We start from the raw sequence: 12,756 nt of genomic DNA, 5'->3' as shown, positions 1-12,756 counted from the left end.
AAACAACCGTTCATATCCCCACGATGTTTGTCAGGATCCCCGTGCGTTTTTTAAAATCGTGACATAATTATGTCTGATCAAGCCTTTCCAGTTTCCAAAAAGGAAATTTGACGGCTTATACACTTCCCCACGTTTCGAAAATGGGAAGTAATGATTACTACTTTTTGGCCATACCTCGGTCCCCCTAAATACCTTCTTTTTCTTCTTTATATTATTTTTTCTTACCATCTTTGTCAAGAGCTTCAAGAACCTTGCATTCAGAATACAGAGCTTCGAAACCAGTCAATCGTCTAGCCGACGACCTTTCCGACTCGAACTTTTTCATTCTCTTCCGAATCTCCATCTTCGCCCAGGTAATCACTCTGTCTTTTTAAACTTTTCAATATGCCATCCATGCCATTTCTATGCTCTGTGATTTCTGTGTTCTTGAGTAGGGTTTTATGAGGATCTTTTTGTATAAACCTTCCATTTCTTGGTAAGAGGGCGTCTTTATGCTTTGTATAGGTTAGGGCTTAGTTTGATAGTTAGGATCATAGGCTTTGGGCGTAAGGTCGACGAAAAATTCAACCTTTAAGCTAGGTGAAAAAAAAAACTGAGTTTTTTCCCGCCCTTCAGGAGTCGAAAAAGTTCTCTTTCAGAAAACAGTTTTTCTTCCTTTCTGATCCGTTTTTCAAACCATTAATGCCGAACTTAGTGTAGGAGTAGGATGCTGCTAGTTATTTAGACACGAGCAACGTTATCCCAATCTTCCACACTACTTCGCAGACAGTATCTTATCTCCTCCATTGTCTGTTTGCAGTTCATATGCAAGACCCTTGGGGAGGAGAAAGACCTATTGAAGACGACCTCTTGGCCCAACTACTTGAAGGCGAAGAGAACCTATCTACTTTGATACCGGAAATCCCTTTTTCTCGCCTAGCTCAAACCGTCCTCCAGTCCCCAATTAGAGAATGGCCCGAACGAAAACAAAAGCTCGAAAAAGGAAAAACCCTAACTCCTCATGCCAGCCTTCTGCTGATGCCCCCTCGACCAGTGGTCGAGGAAAATTCGCTCCTGAGACCAATGTCCACAGGCGTGCCCGTCCTCGTCATGCTGACCAGCCAACTGTTGAGTGGCACGTCGTCCCTCAAAGTAAGGTGACACTGCGGATGATTGCCAACTATTTAAACAGATACAATCCTGACGGGGGTGACCCTGGTCAGACCTTCTATCGACCAGCGAGCCAACCTGCCAGGTGGGACTTACAGCGCCTGGTCGAGGTTCCACATTGAGGCAGGTGCCACCATGCCTTTTCACTCATTTTTTCAGGGGGTGGCTAATTACTTCGGAGTAGCTCCCTTTCAAATCACCCCGAACGGATATAGAATGCTGACCGGACTCTATATCCTTTATAAACTCAAGAAATGGCCAGTACCTACCCCCCCACGAGGTCAATTTTCTTTTCGACCTTAAGTCCAATCCCAATCAGGATGGCACGGGGTTTTTTCATCTCTGCCACCAAGAAACCGGGCGAACTTTCTTGTCCGACACCAATCATATTTCTAACGCTGGGAGGTATCATCATGAATACTTCCTTACTCCTGACCTAGCCGCAAACAACCTAGCCTTCACTCGAGGAGGTAAAAATTCTTATGCAAGTAGCTTCTACACTTAGTGTTTTTATGTCGCAATGTCTTGACATTCCACTGTGTTCCAGGCCCATGGTTACGTCCAATCCCTACTCCAGGGATGGAGTCAAGGGCAACACTCTTAGCCAGCATGCCAAATGCTGATAAGAGTGTAAAAAACTTAGTCAACGAGGCTAACCTTAGGCTGGTCGACCTTTGGGGCTCCCAATCTGTGACGAATGAACCCTCAGCGGGCGGTGTCCAAGTCGATGCGGAACCCGAGTAGGAACCCGAGCAGCAACCCCAGGCACCCCCTCTACGGAGGAGGCCAACTGGGGTTACGATCAGGGAACCTGCCATCCCCCATCGAGCAGAGAAAACCTCGGTCCCCGAGGGTAAGGGGAAACAAAAGGCTGCCGAGCCTACCGAACTTTCTGATGATTCATCTGATGTAAATGGTACAATAATCTCGCTTTTAAATCATTTGCCAATTCCCTCTCATCTATTTGATGGGGATGACAACTTTAGGAATGCTCCCTCTTTAAACTCAGATTTCTTCCAGGAACTAGGTAGTTCAATAAATAATGCTACGACCAGTAGTTGTAGCTGGGGTACTTTACTTGTAATCCTTTTACTTTTATCCCTGTTCCCCCTATGACCATTTAATCTCACTGCTCGAGTTGTTTCCTTTTGTGCAGGTATGGACTCTGAGGATGTCTTCGAGCACTACGAGGCTGCCACTGCCTCTTTTATCCCAAAGAAGGATAGCAAGAGGACTCGAGGGGAAAGCAGCAAGACCCCCTCGAAGAAGGCTCGAACAGACGATGCTCCAGCCACCACCCCTTCCAAGGAGAACACGACACTTCCGCCCCCCACCGAGCAGTCGACTCCCACACCTGCTAATCCACAGCCCTCTTCTAGGGCTGCCGACAAGGAGGCATTGGAAAACTCGTCCGAAGGCTCCCTGCTCAGCCTTATGGTCGGGTCAGCCCGAGAGAGGATATACAAACTCTCAAAGCACAAACACAGTCAGGCCGCCATCACCGACACTGCTTCGATGGACGCTGGCCAGGTCGTCAATAGAGGGCTGAATGAGATAGTTAGCGTAAGTAACCTCTTGTTATTTTGTTATTCATATCTGATTTCTTTCCCTTACTTTATTTCATTTTTTTTTTGTCTTCCAGGGGCTGCTAACTTTGACTGCTGGCTGGCACTGTGTTGGGGCGTTGGTTTCTCAGGGCAGAAATTTTGACTCCAGGCTCGCCCAAGCAAAGGAAGCATTTGAGGCTGACAAGGACAAGCTGCTCGAGGAGAACAAGGAGCTGTCCAGATAGTACGAACAAATGTGTGAGGACCAAGCTGTTCTCACTAAGGAGCTTCAGGACAGTCAAGAGGCCTTGAAGAAAGCCAACGAGGCCCGGGAGAAATGGAGGGAAAGTTCTGTACTTGTCACCCAGGAGTGTAAGCAGCTTGGATTTGATCTGACCGCTAGCAGGGAAGAGATGAAGAAGCTCGAGGAGCGGGTGCAGGAGCTCGAGGGGCGAGTGCAGGAGCTCGAGGAGGAAGGGGTCAAGAATTTGAAGAGGTACAAGGAAACCACTCACCTCTGCTTCTACGAGTTCTGGAAGCACAACCGGGAGGCTGACTTTGACTACCTATCCGAGCGGTTGAAGAGGACTCTGATGGCGCAGTGTGCCATCTGGTTGGAGGCGGAGGAGAAGGCTAAGGCTAAGGCTCCTGCTGCTGATGCTGGTCCTCCGGCCGATCAAAGCACTCCTCCTAATCCTGAAGACCCTCCTGCTCCTCAATAATTATCTTTCTTTTAGTTTGTTTTTATGGCCCACGGGTCTGCTTGTAAAGATAATTTACTTTTATTGCTGCAAGGGTAGCTTTTTTACTTATAACTGAACAATTACATCCGAGCAATACTGCTCGCGGTGCAAAAGCTTTTTACTTTTAATTAAACAATTACATCCGAGCAATACTGCTCGCGGTGTAAAAGATTACCTTATTGATATTATAATGTTTCTTTTTATTATAATATCTATTCGCATGACCGAACTTAGCATAGTACTTTGGTTTGATTTAACAAAACATAAATTTTGAAAAATACTCTAAGTACCGTAGCATGCTTTCACTCATTTTGTTCATGTGTTTACATACCCTTTGGTATGCTTTGCTATCGACGTATCTTATATGCCCCCCAAGTGATCGAGGAGCTTTAGGTCCTTGGTCACTTACCTTGACCACGACCTGTGCGAGCATTGTTGCTCGGTAGGAAACGTAACACTTATAATACATCAAAACAAAACACGTAATGAACAAATACTTGTAAAAATAAATTTACAAAGGTTGGCAAGAATGACTGGCTACGCACAGTCCCTTATAATCTCGTATTAAAAATGGACTAAACGTGTCTTTACGAGTGATCATAAAAAAGATCTTACACTTATAAGCGATTAGCCATACAACGTGGCTAACCCTTTTTTGAAACTCGTAAAAAGTAAAAATTTATACAAGCCAGTCCTTTAAAAAGGACTGTTCATTGGTAGTACTTGCGCAGGTGTTCACCGTTCCAATAGCGTGGAACAAGATCTCCATTTAAGCGTGCAAGTTTGTAGGTGCCCGGATGAAGGACTTCTTCAATCTGGTAAGGTCCTTCCCAGTTTAGTCCGAGTACTTCAGCAGTGGGGTCGCGGGTATTCAAGAAAACTCGTCGTAGCACTATGTCGCCGACGTTGAATTTTCTTTCTTTCACCTTTGAGTTAAAATACCGGGCGACCTTTTGCTGGTACGCAGCAACTCGGAGTTAGGCTCTTTCTCGTATTTCTTCAATTGAGTCTAGGGACTCCATCAATAGTTGGCTATTTTGGCTCTGGTTGTATGTAATGCGTCGATGTGAGGGGGGGTCTAATTCGACAGGTAACATAGCTTCGTACCCGTATGCCAAGGAAAACAGGGTGTGACCTGTCGCTGTTCAATGAGAAGTTCTATACGACCAAAGGACTTCAGGCAGCTGTTCTGGCCATGCTCCTTTAGCGTCTTCAAGTCTTTTCTTCAAGGTGTCCTTAAGCATTTTATTCACTGCTTTGACCTGCCCATTTGCTTGTGGATGTGTGACTGAAGAAAAGCTTTTAATAATCCCGTGCCTTTCGCAGAAGTCGGTGAATAAGTCACTGTCAAACTGGGTTCCGTTGTCTGAGACAATCTTTTAAGGCAAACCATATCGGCAAACAATGTTCTTGATGACGAAGTCAAGAACTTTCTTGGTCGTTATGGTAGCGAGTGGTTCAGCTTCGGCCCATTTGGTGAAGTAGTCGACTGCTACAACTGCGTACTTCACTCCGCCTTTTCCTGTTGGCAGGGATCCAATCAAGTCTATACCCCATACTGCAAAAGGCCAAGGACTCTGCATCTATTTTAACTCGTTTGGAGCTGCACGTGGGATTTTGGAAAATCTCTGGCACTTATCACACTTTCACACAAACTCCATTGAATCTTCGTTCATAGTCGGCCATAAATAGCCCTGCCTTAGAATCTTTTTCGCCAAACTTTGCCCCCCAGAGTGATCCCCGCAGAAGCCTTCATGCACTTCCTTCATCAGCTCCTTAGCTTTCTCTGGTGCAATACATCTGAGAAGTGGCATGGAATATCCCCTTCGGTAAAGAACACCATCGACCAGTATATACCTAGCAGCCTGCCCTTGAAGAGTTCTGGCCTTGTTCCTATCTGCCGGTAGTACACCATTTGTAAGATACTCCAAGTAAGGCGCCATCCATGTATCTTCTATTCGGATTTCCATACTGGTTTCATTTGCTTGTATGCTTGGCTTGCTCAATCTTTCCACTGGCACAATATTCAAAGTGTCAGCATCTTTCGCGCTCGCGAGTTTGGCTAAGGCATCTGCGTTCGAATTCTGATCCCGGGGTATTTGCTGGAGGGTATACTTCGTGAACTGGGCTAACAGATCTTTAGTTTTGTTCAAGTAGGCCACCATTTTTAGGCCTCATGCTTGATATTCCCCTAGAACTTGATTCACTACCAGCTATGAATCACTGTAAATATCCAGCACCTTTATACTCATGTCTTTTGCCATTCTTAATCCAGCGAGGAGTGCTTCGTATTCGGCTTCATTATTTGACGCTGTGAAGTCGAACCTAATGGTGCAGTGAAATCGATGCCCTTCTGGCGTTATCAAGATCACTCCTGCTCCCGCGTGAGATTCGTTTGATGACCCATCTGTGAATAACTTCCACGAAGGGGCTTCATCTTGAGGCTCAGGCGCATTAGGCTTTTCGCACTGCTCGTTGTCTGGGAGTTTGGTGAACTCTGCAATAAGATCGACCAAGACTTGTCCTTTTACTGCTGCTCGCGGTGAATATGTAATATCGAACTGCCCCAGTTCGACTGCCCATTTTAATAAACGCCCAGCCGCGTCTGGTTTTTGGAGGACTTGCCGAAGGGGCTGGTCAGTTAAGACTGTAATGGGATGGGCTTGGAAGTAAGGACGTAGTTTCCTTGAGGCCAAGATTAAACAATATGCTAACCTCTCGATGGGAGGATACCTCAGTTCTGCTCCGATTAGCCTCTTGCTTACATAGTAAACTGCTTTTTGTATGCCTTCTTCCTCTCGTACTAGTACTGCACTAGCAGCAACTTCAGTGATCGCCAGGTAAATGAACAAAGTTTCTCCTTCAATAGGCTTTGATAAAATAGGAGGCTGTGCCATATGGGCTTTTAAGGTCTGAAAAGCTTGCTCGCAGTCTCCTGTCCATTCAAACTTCTTGTTGCCCTAAGTAGATTGAAGAAAGGGACGCATTTATCCGTTGACTTGGAAATAAATCTACTTAGGGCTGCAATTCTCCCAGTTAAAGTTTGTACATCCTTGATCTTTTCTGGCGATTTTGATCAGGGCTTTTATCTTGTCGGGGTTGGCCTAGATTCCTCTTGAATTAATAATGAACCCCAAAAATTTCCTTGATCCAACTCCGAAGGAACATTTGAAAGGGTTTAGTTTCATCTGGTACTTGTTCAATACATCGAAACACTCTTGTAAATCCTTCACATGTCCTTATGCTCTTTTTAACTTTACCAGCATGTCATCCACGTACACCTCCATGTTTACTCCGATCAACTCTTTAAACATGTGGTTAACCAATCGCTGGTAAGTCGCACCTGCATTTTTCATTCCGAAGGGCATTACTTTATAACAGTATAATCCCGTATCGGTCTGAAAGCTGGTGTGATCCTCGTCAGGGGGATGCATGCTGATCTGATTGTAGCTTGAGTATGCATCCATGAAGGAGAGGATCTCGTGTCTTGCAGTAGCATCGACCAACTGGTCGATCCTTGGGAGTGGGAAGCAATCCTTCGGGCAGGCTTTATTGAGGTCTGTAAAATCCACACAGGTTCGCCATTTGTCGTTAGGCTTGGGAACCAGTACTGGATTAGAGACCCACGATAGATAAAACGCCACCCTGATGAACCCATTCTCTAATCTTTCAACTTCTTCTTTTAAGGCTTTCGACCGATCCTTATCGAGTAGCCTTCTTTTCTGTTGCACGGGTGGAAAGCTCTTGTCTATGTTCAGGACATGGCTGATAACTGTAGGATCTATCCCAGCCATGTCTTTGTGTGACCAGGCACAGACTTCCTAGTTTTTCCGCAAAAACTCCACCAGTGCATGCTTTGTGGTGGGTTCTAAGTTTTTCCTGACCTTCATGACTCTAGTCGAGTCTTTTTCATCAAGTTGGACCTCTTCCAGGTCCTTGACGGGTCCAACATTTTCCTCAAAATCCCCAAAGCGAGGATCTAAATCTCTATCCTCACTTTGGACAACACCCTATTTGGTGACTTCATCACCGGATTGGGATTGTGTATCAATTTCCATCTGCAACCTATCTGGGGGAGTGCTCTTTGACGTTCCCTTCTTCGCCTTCGTGACTGAGGCGTTGTAGCACTCCCTGGCCTCCCTCTAGTTTCCCAACACGCGTCCTACCCCTGCGTCTGTCAGAAATTTCATGGCTAAGTGCCATATAGAGGTGATGACCCGTAGATCAATCAGTATAGGCCTCCCAATGACGGCATTGTACGCCGAAGGACAATCGACTACTATGAAAGTAGCGAGTAATGTCCTGGTAGCAGGCACTATACCTGCTGTCACTGGTAGTCTGATTGACCCTGCTGGGGCGAGTCCCTCACCATAGAAGTCATATATTGTTTGGTTGCAGGGCTTCAGGTCCTTAACGGACAACTTCATACGTTCTAGCGAAGACTTATACAGGATGTTCACCGAACTTCCTGTAGCAACTAGCACTCTCTTCACCATCATGTTGGCCATTTGGATATCCACGACCAGCGGATTGGAATGTGGGAACCGGACATGTTGGGCATCGCTATCAGAGAAGGTTATTTCGCCTTCTTCTGACCGAGCCTTTTTAGGCGTGCGGTCATCCACAGTCATCATCTCGATGTCCTGGTCGTGGCGCAGAGTCCGAGCATATCGTTCTCTGGCCTTTCTGCTGTTTCCCGCGAGGTGCGGGCCTCCACAGATGGTTAACAATGTGCCAGTTATGGGGTCAGGCTGCAAAGGTGGCGAGCGTGTGGGCGCTTGCTCGTTGCCACCTGGAGCTTCTCGTTGGGAATTTACCAAGGCCCGTATATATCTTCTCAAGTGTCCTTGTTTAATAAGGAACTCGATCTCATCCTTCAGCTGGTTGCATTCATTGGTATCATGTCCGTAGTCGTTATGATAACGACATAACTTGGTAGTGTTTCTTCTTGAAATATCCTTTCGAATGGGAGTAGGTTTCTTATAAGGCACACTGGAACTCGTGGCCTGATAAACCTCTCCCCGAGACTCAAGAAGGGCAGTATAGTTAGTGAACCGAGGTTCATAACGATTACCCTTGGCTCGTTTATTGTCAGAGGTGGAAGGCTCATTGTGCGGCCGTTTCCCCCCATTCTTGCCATTTCCGTTGCTGTTCCCGTTGCCTTTGCCGTTGCCGTTGGGCTTGGACCCATTGGCGGCTTTGGCGGGCTCAGCAGTCCCCTTGTCCTTGCCTGGGGCCTTCCCTTCATTGGCAATGGCATCTTCGAGCTTGATATATCGATCAGCTCGATCCAAAAATTCCTGGGTAGTTCTGACCCCATATTTTCTGAGGCTGTCCCAGAGAGGCATGCGGCGCTTAACCCCCGCGGTTATGGCCATCATCTTGCCTTCATCTCCCACTGTTTTCGCCCCAGCAGCTGCTCGCATAAAGCGCTGGACGTAGTCCTTCAGTGGCTCTCCGTCTTGCTGGCGTATTTCGACCAGCTGATTTGCCTCAGTTGGGTGTACACGACCCGCGTAGAATTTTCCGTAAAACTCCTTTATGAACATTTCCCAGGAAACGATACTTGTGGGAGGGAAATTGAAAAACCACTCCTGTGCGGCATTAGAAAGTGTTGCAGGGAAGATCCTGCACCGAGCGTCTTCGGACACTTTTTGAATGTCCATATGTATCTCAAACTTGTTGACGTGAGATACCAGGTCACCATACCCGTCAAAGTTTGGAAGCGTAGGCATCTTAAACTTGCTAGGAGTTTCTGCCATAGCTATCCTCTGGACGAAAGGAGTGCCTTTTCTCCTATCGTGGTCGATATAAGATGTTCTTCCCCCGACCAGCTGCTGCACTTCCTGGTTAAGGGCATCTATCTGGGCTTGCATGGCGCCAGGAATCGTCGTGGCCTCTAGTGCTGGGGGGACGTTCTCGTCTTGCCGCTCCCGGCAATCGTTGAGTACGTCTCTTAAATCTTCGTCTCTCCTCCGTTGCTCGCTAGCTCCGAGCCGGTTGAAGATGTTATTTTGTCTGGGCTGCCCCCCAGCGTCCCGTCTATCGGGTTGGTCATCCCTAGGTGGCAGGCTTCTGCCTCCACCCCTTTCTTCATTCCTCCGACTGGCATTTCCTCTGCTTGAGTCAGCTTCATTATAACCATGGCCATCTCTGAATCTTGATTGGCTATGGTGGGAGCGACTGTTCCCTCGGTTGCCTTCCCGGGTTGGAACTTCCTGAGCATTAGAGGGTGGCCTGCGTTGGTCGGTGGGTCCCCGTGCATTATCATGCCATGGGGGGCCTCGGACCGCAGAGCCTGACTCTGAGTTCCTTCTGTTACCAGGAGGACGCTGTCCTCTGCTCGGAGGGTTTGGCTCGTCGCCCCTATGGCGTCTAGGACTGCGAGGCGGCTGCCCGGCCCTATTCTGCCTCTGTTGCGGGGGATTGCCGCGACCAGCTTGGGATAGAGGCTGTGCTTCAGGGTCCCTTAGCGGGACATTGTCCTGAGGTGCTGGTGGCTGCTCGAGCCTTTGTGGGCTCGAGGGTTGGATAGGCGGGCTAGGATTGGGACCCCTGTGGGGCAGCCCATTCGCAGGTTAATCAGGCTGTGAGGCAGGTGTAGCCTGATTCCTAGCCAGTTGTAGGGCTGCCTCGAGGGCTGCCATGGCCTCCCTATGGCGACTATCCATCTCCGCCTGTCTTTCACTCAGCTCCAGGCGCTGCCGTTCAATTTCTTGTTACTGCCGTGCCATGATTTCGGCAGCACTTTCCTAGCTGGCCCTCAGATTGGCCAGTTCATCCTGCAATACTCCCAGGGTATTCTTCAGCGTCTCGGAGTCCATTTCTTCCTCATCAAATTCCAAATGTGGCTCATCCTCAGCCACGTTTGGAGGAGAAGGAGGCGGGTGAGATGGTGCAGCGCCGGCCGCCTGTCCAGTTTTCTTGGTAGTTTTTGCCATTGATCTTTCAGCGATAATGTATCAAGCTCTCAATGAAAGCACCAGAATGTTGACCCTCATTTTGGCCAACTGAAATGGAGTCAAATATGCTTGATATGGACAAACACGTTGGAAAGAATTTGATGAGGAAACAATAAAGAACACAAGAGTTTATAGTGGTTCGGCCCTAGAATCTGGTAATAACCTACGTCCACTTAAATTGTTATTGATATAGGATTCAAAGGAGTGATCAAAGAACTAGGGTTCAATGAGTTTCACAAACCTCTGAAGAACAAGAAAATATATCCAATAGAATCACTCTAATCTCCAGTGATCAGAAAGCAAAAAAAAAAAGCCCCCTCCCTTGAGCTATCTTTCTCTATTTATAGGCTCAAGGAGGATTTACATTAATTTGTTACAGATATTATTTCCTAAATAATCGGATACTCAGGAAATCATGGGAGATAATTTCGGATACTATCATAACTGCATAAGATCTTTTCCGCGTATAGCATTCGTACGACCAGGCTGGTCGTATGAAGAGATCGAACGTTGCGACAATAGATGTCTTCCTGGTCGATAGTCGAGCACGAATTCTGCCAGATGTCAGCCACATGTACTAAACGTTTGCTATGTCATGCATGCCTGTTTTTTGGATAACACTTAGTATTGGGAACAATTGTCTAATATTACAAATGGTAGAAACCGATATTGTTCTGTCTAGAAAGATTGGTTGTTAAATAAGGTTTGTGATAGCGTTACCCTCCACACTTACCTGGGAACCTCGGGGAGTTCTGTCTAGGCAAGTGTGGGTCTAAAGCGGTACCTTGGAAACCTTCCTAATTGGCCTAGGAACATTTCGAGCATCTACCTTTGCACTATTACATTGTTGAACTTATTACTATAAGAAAACCAAGCTTGTTCTGTCAAAATAAGCAATTTCACTCTGCTTAAAGGCTGTTTGGTCGAAAAGGTTGACTTGTGATCCACCATACTTACTCAGTAACCACGGGGAGTTCTAGTAAGGCATTGGAGATCACTCAAAAACCCCTAAATCTACCTGGGAACAAGTTTAACAAAAATATATATGTATATCAAAATAAAATAAAATAAAAAGATAAAAGCAAAGAAAAAAAAAAATCCAATTATGATTTTCGAGAGTGGATGAATCATCACGAAACTTCTAGTGACACTTCTTCCAATTCATCCACCACTCCTTCCGGAACTCCTTCCACCAATCCTGCTTTTCCACCAACTTTCGTTGATAATAATCCATTCGCAATGGCTCGAAATGATGACATCCAACCAAGAACTCTCAATGACTACCTCCATCCTACCCGCACCTCGACGCCTTCATGCATTATCTTTCCTCCTAATATGCACGCATTAGACTTTAAACCTGGCATAATTCAACTCTTGCCCACATTTCATGGAATGGAAAACAAAAGCCCGTACGTGCATATCAGAGAATTCGAGGAGGTATTAGCCACATTCTATAATCGAGTCGAAAATGCCAATGTTGTGCGACTGAAGTTCTTTCCTTTCTCCTTGAAGGACAAAGCCAAAAGCTGGTTATACTCTTTGAGACCTAGGTCGATTGGAACATGGGAGGAGATGACAAAATCTTTCTTTTTGAAACACTTCCCCAGCCATAAGACCAACAGTCTAAAACGACAGATTTCCACATTTTCCCAAAAGGACAATGAAACGTTCTATCAAGTCTGGGAATGATTCAAAGATTTGTTGAATCAATGCCCACACCATGGCTATGAGAACTGGCGTTTGGTCAGTTACTTCTACGAAGGCCTCACGAGTCGTGAGCGCCAGTTTGTAGAAATGCTATGCAATGGTGAATTCCTCGAAAAAGAGCCAGACGATGCTCTTGAATATCTCAAAGAAACCGCGAAAAAGTCCCACACTTGGACTGGTCTAAGTGCTAATGATAGCATCAACCGACAAAAACCATCTGTGATCTATCAACTTCGAGAAGAGGATAGTGTTAAGGCCCAACTTGAAGCTTTGAAAAAGAAGTTTGAGGTTTTAATGACGAAGAATAGCTAAAAATCGCACATGATTGCTCAAGCAGAACCGCAAGAGCCTTGCTTTGTTTGTGGAGGGACGGAGCACTTAGCTAAGGATTGCTTAGCTTTGAATGAAATGAGGGGGGTTTATGAGGAGCAATGCAATGCCTTAGGGGCATATAACAAGCCATTCTCCCATACGTACAACCTTGGTTGGAGAAACCACCCAAATTTCAGTTGGAGAGATTCCAACCAAGCTCAATCGTCTGGAGGCTAATGGAGAAATGAGCAACAAGTTCAACCATCAAAGGCGTATGCTGCACCTCAATACAATGCTCATCCACAACAAAATTCTCTCGAGAATACTCTTCATGCA

The 12,756-nt window shown here is 46.3% G+C and overlaps 1 non-coding gene across 1 annotated transcript; it reads right to left on the bottom strand.

Annotated features, from left to right (window-relative positions):
• Positions 1-12,021: 12,021 nt before the first annotated feature.
• LOC133798900 (small nucleolar RNA R71) lies at positions 12,022-12,128 on the bottom strand. Its single transcript, XR_009876116.1, has one exon. It is a non-coding gene; the product is annotated as a small nucleolar RNA R71 (small nucleolar RNA).
• Between the last annotated feature and the right edge of the window lie 628 nt (positions 12,129-12,756).

The sequence above is a fragment of the Humulus lupulus genome, chromosome 8, assembly GCF_963169125.1.
Source record: "Humulus lupulus chromosome 8, drHumLupu1.1, whole genome shotgun sequence".
NCBI lineage: Eukaryota > Viridiplantae > Streptophyta > Magnoliopsida > Rosales > Cannabaceae > Humulus > Humulus lupulus.
The sequence above is the reverse complement of the archived record's forward strand: the minus strand, read 5'-3'. Positions and strand labels throughout refer to the sequence as shown.